The sequence below is a fragment of the Saccostrea cucullata genome, unplaced genomic scaffold, assembly GCF_032062105.1.
Source record: "Saccostrea cucullata isolate Sc308-1 unplaced genomic scaffold, CSIRO_AGI_Scuc_v1 ctg18635, whole genome shotgun sequence".
Taxonomy (NCBI): domain Eukaryota; kingdom Metazoa; phylum Mollusca; class Bivalvia; order Ostreida; family Ostreidae; genus Saccostrea; species Saccostrea cuccullata.
In genome coordinates this window covers 1-8,460 of record NW_026938742.1, presented here as the reverse complement: position 1 = coordinate 8,460, position 8,460 = coordinate 1, and the positions used below count along the sequence as shown (strand labels likewise).

Sequence of the window (8,460 nt, the reverse complement as noted above, 5' to 3'; positions counted from 1 at the left end):
TATATACACTAACGCCTTCGTTTCTCGGGAGCGCGTGCGCCTTCCAAAGACTGAAGCGCGTCCGCTTTTTATCTTCAGTCAAAGTGTATCAAGGTACAATATAAAAACAAACCAAAGCCTCGAAAGTCTATTTCAGACACGTAAGACTTTATTTCACCAAGGTTTCCCTTGAAGTACCTACACCTTTGACTTCTGTTCTGGCGATCTTCTCTCATCAGCCGTCAACAACAGACTCTCCCATCAACCCAATTGTCTCCGTATTTATATACACTCCAGGTCACATGACCTGCGGAGAACCGAAGGGTACAAAAGAGACAGGAAGTTATCACAATGCAACTACCGAGAAACGAAAGGATTATTTGATCTCGATTACAGTTTCGCTTCAGTACTCTAAGCCAGTATTTTAGTATTTTGTGCAAACTTAAGATTTATCTATGCAATAACATAATGCAAAATCTTTGAAGAAACTTTTGATTGTTTTTGAGAAAATTATAAGAAATAATTTTTAAGAACAATGACAATTTGATATACTGATCGCAGTGTATTTTTTGATTAATGTTCAAAAGTAGGGACAATGCAGATATTTTAGATAAGCTTTGAGGTAACTAAAGATTTTAAAATTGTGGGTAAAGATATATAGGTTGTAATTTATGATTTTTAAATTTTTATTCGTTTGTTGTTTTCACAGTTACGAGCATTCACGTGTTCATGGACAAATTATTATATTTTTCAATAAAACAAAATAAATAAGAAGTACATTCTGTTGACAATATACAACAAAATAAATTGATTAATTAAAAAAATATTATGTACACTGTTTGTGTACATATCGTCTTGTTTATTATGTCTGAAAGTGTCAAAGGGACATAGACCACATACCCCCTTTTACTACCTCCCCTATATGGCTTCTGTAATCAACACCTGTGTAATCCCAGTCAACAATGTTCTGCTGATTGTAGATTTTATAAACAAACCTGACAGAATCTATAACTATAACATATTTCAAAAAAGACAAAATTGTTAAATAATTAAATATTTGATTTTATATACTTATAAAATGAAATTTTGATTTTTGTCTCAAAACTATGTATTACAAATAAAACAATCTAATAAACTTTAAAAAAAAATAATTAAGATTCCTCTAAGGCATGTTTATTGAAATATTGTTAATTTGTTTATTTGAGAAAAAATGAAAAATATTTGATACAAAGCTTTAATTCAGTATGTGTAATTATGCATTCACAATATTTTAAGTTCAGTTCTTTCTAAACATAACATTTCCTATGCTGAACTTGAAGTTATATATTGCATAAAAAAATTATTTCTTTAAAATACTAAATAATATACTTTTTTTAAAATTAATTCGTATAAATTAAAGAAATAAAGTTATATAGTGGGCCATGACCCTTAAAAAAGAGAAAACTTTTTAAAATATCTGTCTAAATACAATAAATTAAATTAGATAGCTGCATGTACGATTTTTTTCATTTTTTTTAGAGCCACTAAAAATATGTCTGCTATATCTGGTGGATTGATATTGAAGTATGTTAAAACATTGTAATAAGTAGAAATACATTTGCATATATATGGCCATTTCAAAATAAATTTCTTCTTAAATTGTTGCAAATATTTAGGTGCTAAATTACAAATAAGGTTGTTTAATGAACAAATAAAAAATGATAATGTTTTGAAAACAAATTATACCATTTGATTTTTTTCTTCGAAATATATTGTATCAGGATTTTAGATGCATGCATGGAATTGAACATATTTTATTGTAATATATATATAAAATGGGATCATGTATGGAAAATGAAATTGAGGTTAATAATTATTTTAAAATGCAGCAACTGAGATTTTGTTAAGATTATGTTGATATTAAACAATCAAGACATTCCAAAATATCAGGCCATCAGATGAGTCTTTGGTCATTTCAAAATATCAGCTTGCTAGGTCATTACCTTTTCTTGACTAATAAAATTCTTAATAATAAAAAGAGTACGTAATACTAGTATACACTGTAGAATCACCATATGTAATCAATAATTCCCTCAATAAAATGTAATATTTAAGCTGATAATATGCATTTTTATCACTATGGCTTTGTTTACACGTAAATCAGGTCAATCAAGGCATTCAGAAATCAGGACATTATACCCCCTACAAACTTCAAAAGTGATTTCGGGCAATTATTTAAAACACATTTTCACCCAGACTTAATTAAACTAACTTCATATATCACTCTTAAAAGATATTTTATCAAATATTAATATTTAAATAATCTTAAATTGTGTTTATTAGAAGTTTTTATACTATCAGGTCATCAGGTCATTATACCCCAAAATCAGGACATTATACCCCTGTCAAATTTCTAAGTCAAATAAAACATACAAAAATATTTTGATTCTGCAATTTCTTCATGGTTCTTAAAGAAAATGATAATATTCATCATTTCCAATAAAAATAATATTGTTAATGTGCATAAACAGATGTCTGTCATCTAATCGTTTTAGGCATAAATTATGTGTGATTTGAAGAAAATTGTCCCTCCTGTGAATGTAATTTGTTACGTATATACTAGTGGCCGATGTATAAAATGCATAAAAAATTATGAAAACCATCGGGATCGATGTACGGTTGCGTAACCACGTGTGAACATTATGGCATCCTGAGACGTTTTGTTACCGTTTTGTACGTCCTCAGAAAAAGATTCAGGTGCGTGAATTGTTAACGAGTCTTCAGATTCTGGCTCTGATGTTGATGAATATGATTCTGACAGCAAACATTCATTTGGTAGCAAGACGGATGTAGTGATGATGATACCGAATCAACAATGTTTGAATTTGAAAAAGAAACAGGTAGGTGGATCTTGGTTTATAACAGGTCCAGTACAATCAGTACATTTAGCTACGTAGGTAGAATTACCTACGTAGCTTTATTTACCTACCTCAGGTAGCTTGATTTAGCTACCAAATGAATTTATTTCTATAAAAAAGCATTTTTCTCAGGATGTGCAAAAACTATCATTTTGACCAGGGACCTATATACTAGTATATAGGTCCCTGTTTTGATGCAGTGATCATTTTCAACTTTGAACTCATCTGAAAACAATTCATGAAAAATTCCCTCTTGAAGAAATGTCTTTTTCTGCGCAATTGCAATCAAAGTTCTGAAAGTTTTGGGGCTATGTATGAGAGTTAGAACAGTTACTCCTTGAATGAAATGACAAAGAAGTCCAGTTCTGGTTAACATGATAATAGGTCGGTAATTATTCAGCACAATGTGAAGTAATCATACTCAGTCATGTCTCACCGCACGGACAGATAACCAAACAATGGAATTACATGTTTTGCTCTAAATTGACCAAACACAGCGATGTTTAAACTATCTCTGCTTTGGAATGTTTTTTAAAGTCTCCCTAGTATAGATATCAGTAGTCATTTAACTGCGATTTTTTGTCTCTTTTCCATAAAAAGAAAAGTTACATTGAAATAGCTAAATAAAGCTACCTGAGGTAGGTAAATACAGCTACGTAGGTAATTCTACCTACGTAGCTAAATGTACTGATTGTACTGGACCTGTATAATACTATGTATCTTATAAAAAGGCTTATTGATATGTAAAAAAATAAATAAATAAGCAATTTTGATGGGGACTTGATTATGTACAAGAGAAGATTTTTTACAAGACACTATCAGGTCTGGTACATTCACTAGATTTACCTATATACGTAGCTTGATTTACCTACTTAGTTAGCTTTATTTACCTACCTGAAGTAGCTTTATTTAGCTACCAAAGTAATTTATTTCTATAAAAATACCTACGTAGCTAAATCTAGTGATTGTACTGGACCTGATTAAATACCTAGCAAACCTGTCAACAGAAATTTCAAGGTTGGTACTTGTACATGTAGCAATAAAAATATCTGTATAAATTCAAGAATATTGCAAAATATTCAAATCTGCAGAATTATAAATAGCATAAGTAGCCTTTGTGGGGTGATGTAGAGGGAATGAAAAGTTGAATAGGTCCAGGGTTTTCAAAGACTGTTTACTAATAGGGTACATTAAGAATTGGATAGGTGGGTCTTCACTGTCAATTAAATCACCATTATTGCCTCATATGTGGGCTGCATGATTATAAAGAATCTCATTTTTCAGGTATTTATGAAATGTTATGAAGATGGCTACAGTTATGATTTTCGGCTTTTCAATTATGATTAAAGGAAAAAGAGTTGTCAAATACTTGTGCAGACTTTTCAAATTAAAGGTCACCATATTGTGTTCCTTGACAGGTTTGTATTTAAAACATAACTAATATTGTGAATATAAGTCTGGGAAATTATACTTTGTAAAGAATATTTCCTTTCATTCTTATATTTCTCGTGCAATTTCAGATTATTCAAATTCATTTCCCTGGTTAGGACTGGGCTTTACAATGGGATTTTCAGCTGTGGAGCTATAAAGAATTACTACATAGGGTTTCCAATGTAGCTTTGTGAACAGAATCCAGAAATAAGAAGAGGAGAAACAATGCAGATGCAGCATTAGCATTACCATTTACTTACCACTGCTGAGAAAATGGTAAAGATACTTTATATTATTATACCTCTACTGTAATTACTCTGTATAAATTAATGCCATAAAAAATCTCTATTTCCCCGAGAAGTGACTATTACCCTCATCTGAAGACTACTCCCTGGAAAATCAGAGCTACTCCCTCATGAATATTTATTAGTAATTTTAACCAATCAATGTGTTCAGTGGGTGGAGCATTCAAGGAATCTCAAGTCTGTGACATCATGTTATTAGCAATGTAGCTATGACGTCAAAACATTTCGATGTGCGATGTCAAAATCATACTTGAATTCTAGCAACATGAAAACAACAATAATTTTTCGAAATGTCAGTGAAAATACTTTTTAAAAATAATTTAATTTTTTAAGGACACGATACTTCACTTATCATTCAATGTGTTAAACCGCATGCATAATTTGTAATTATGCATCTACAGTTTTTTTTTTAATGTCGGAATATATGGTTAAAAAAAATTTAAATCGCCTATCATTGTTTCGGTATAATAAAAAGTTATGGAATGGGAACTCGGGAAATAGCAAATTTATAGTTCCCTTCGGCAGAAAACTATTTCCTCCAGGAAATAGTTTCCTCCCTCAAGGAACCATAAATTTGCTATTTCCCTCATACCCATTTCATAACTGTATACTATTGAACATGGATAGGAATTCCCTTGTCTGTCTGTTGATTTGCCACATGCATTTTTCCCTACTCTGTTACTTTACTTCAAGGATATATGAAGCTCTTGTTTTCTTCAAAGATAGCCAGAAGAATTTGTGAAAAATCTTACCCAAGTCATTTGATGACATTTTCTTCAATTGATAAATATAAATGTAGCATTATCATAAACATGACATTTATTTTAAAAATCTTAGAATATGTCTAGTATGGTTTATTTCAATTTAATTTGAAAACTGTCCTTTTTCACAGGTACATGCTTTGAGTACTGCTTTTGTGTATTTGGAGACAGTCCAGTTCTTCTTTAAACCAGAAGTGGAAATTTCAGTGTTTGTTAAATTTTCTCCAGAAGTTATTGGATGTTACATTAAAAAAAATGGGGTCATACTGAATAGAATAGTTTGGATACACCTTATAGATTTTGAAAGCTTGAGACCTCAAGATCAACCCAAATGGTGTACCAAACATGAAGAAAAAAAGACAGTTTATGATTGAAGAAGCTTGTGTAGTAGCCAAAATTTCAGGGTATTTCATATACCCGGTATGTTAACTTATACGATTTTATCGGTACATGTACTTAAACATTGTTAATATCTTGATATTTAATATGTATCAGGTTTTACTTGCAAGAATACACAAAAATTCAGAGTAAATTTTAAGTGTTTGTTATGTTAGAAAAAATCAAAGGTCAAGGTCAACAGTGCTTTAGTTTTACCAAATATAACACTATTATAAAGACTAATTTCCTGTATACAGGTAAAGCAAATAATTCAGAAATGATTTGGGGAAACTGTGATTTTTTTCTTTTAAATCTTACCTTAATTTAGAACCATGATGTATACTTAAACAAGTAGATTTTTTTTCAAGCATACAAAATTTCAAGGTCATTTTAAAATTGGAAGTGAATATAAAATATCAGGAAGCAGTCAATTTTGTAATTTTTTTGTTGTTGAATGTACTTAGTTATTGAGTGATATTCAAATTTTAATCTGCAATGAAATTAAAAATTATAAATGTTCTTATTTGTTGATTTTTAAAACTTGGTGTTCATTCATTTTGAGTTTGTTGCCATGACAATATGTCTGTCAAGAAAATGGCTCTGATATTCCTTTTTGTTCAGTTTGACCCTTGACCTTTGACATTGTGACCTCAAAATCTAAAGGGGTCCTCTACTTTTCAAGAAACCAGTGTACTAAATTTGATGTCTGTCAAGCAATGAGTCCTCAAGATTTTGAATAATTATCTACATACTGGTATATCAAGAATTATAACCCTTGACCTTTGACCTTGTGAACTCCAAATTAAAAGGGGCCATCTACTTATTAGTAGGTACCAGTGTACTATTTTTATTATCTATCAAGCAAATGTTTTTTTTTTAGATGAGAGAGAACACACTTGGTCTACTGATTGACAAACAGGTACTAAGCAGTATGTGAATATCACCCTACTCAAAGGAAATGTAAAATAATACAATTCTGGTACCCCCCCCCCAAATTAACCCAATTTAACCCCTAAGAAATAATTATTGATTGAAAACAAAAATGAACAATATACTGGTATTTTTTAACAGTAAAATTTAAATTTTTGAAAATATTTAAATCAGCATAATAACTTCTTGCTGAAGTTCAGGGATGAGAAAATTTGAAAATTCACAAAAAAATGTCAAACTTTAAGTAAAAAGTACAGCAAAATATTTGAGAGTCCAAAGACAGATTTTTTATATAATGTAGACAGACATGTTGTCTAATAATTGGTATGAGATTGAGTTGATTCTAAGCGTCACTTTCTGAGTTATAGGTTTTTTAAAAGTGAATATTTTCACCAAATTTCAAAAATCTGGCAATATGCCAGATTTGTGACCTTTTTGCACTTAGACGGGAGCACAGTTTGTGATTATGAAAAATTTTCTGAAACAAGTGTATCTTTTTACTTTCAACCATATATGGATATTTTTTATCATTACCAAGTAAAATGCTGAATTTTTAAATATAAAATCCTGTAAAATTCCTGTTTTCACCCTGCGTAAGGACCAAGAATTCTATTTTTAGTAACAGTGTCGATTTAACCCTTTAAGTGAGACCACACTGAAAAAAAATTTGTGGCAAAATATTTCATACTATAGAAGAAATTTACACACAAAATATGAGGTTGATCCGAGAACCTTGCTCCCATAACCTCTTGCATGGTTTTCTCGTAGACATGCTCTTGGCTAGTACTCAAACGAAAGAATGTTTTACGAATGTTTATCTAAAAGTAATGTCACATCTGCTTTAAAATCTTTCTTTTTTTCCTGATCCCGCATCTAGTATTTTCAGGGTCTGTAATTTTACCCTGCTCAGGATTTATTTTATTTTGTTTACCATATCTATGAGGCTAACCACTGTTAGTTTTCTTCATTTCTTCATCTTACTTTAAAAAAATTATATCATTAAAAAAAATTGGATTTTTAAACCCAATTCAACACAGACTTTTTACACATTACAATGTCTGAATAGCACGACATTAAATTTAAGAAAAAGAACATTACTGTTTGTAATACACTAGATTATCACAATAAAGTTACAAAATATATTCTTCTCGACATTGTTTTAATAAATTACACATAAAAAAGTTTTTCTTGCACTACATTTATATGGTATTGTAACTGTGATTGATGTTTGCTAAATTTGATGAATCAATGATTTTTTTTATTTATGCAACTTAAAATTACGAATGAAAAAGAAATATAAAATATTTATTAAAATTTGAAAAACATATGAACAACGACTAGATATATTGAAATTGACCCCAAACAATCCTTAAAAACTTGAATGATCATTATCAATTGAGAACATGCGTTTTAAACTTTGACAAATGATAAACAAGTACAGAAATTGCTCGGTTTTTTTTTCTAAAATTATGTTTCTGACCAGTGAGACATAATTTTAGTATTGGTTTCATTGTTAGTATCGCTTAAACGATTCAAATATGTGTGTATTTATAACAAACCAAAAAAAAACCCCGTTTTATTCAATAAAAACGTTTTTAAATAATTCAATTTTAAATTGCATATAGTCTATTCTTGATTTACGAGCACAATTTTTTAATAATACGAATCATTCAAAATTCTGACATGTAAAAGACTAAAATACTGCTAATTTTACAAAACTATGGTACAAGATACTTATTCCATATAATGTTGTTGATATTGTGCAGATGTCCTTGGTCT

The 8,460-nt window shown here is 29.9% G+C and overlaps 1 long non-coding RNA gene across 1 annotated transcript; it reads left to right on the top strand.

The window, feature by feature from the left end:
* Nucleotides 1–2,660: 2,660 nt before the first annotated feature.
* LOC134251122 (uncharacterized) lies at nucleotides 2,661–6,172 on the top strand. Its single transcript, XR_009988673.1, has 3 exons — nucleotides 2,661–2,858; nucleotides 4,397–4,583; nucleotides 5,505–6,172. It is a non-coding gene; the product is annotated as an uncharacterized LOC134251122 (long non-coding RNA).
* Nucleotides 6,173–8,460: the final 2,288 nt, after the last annotated feature.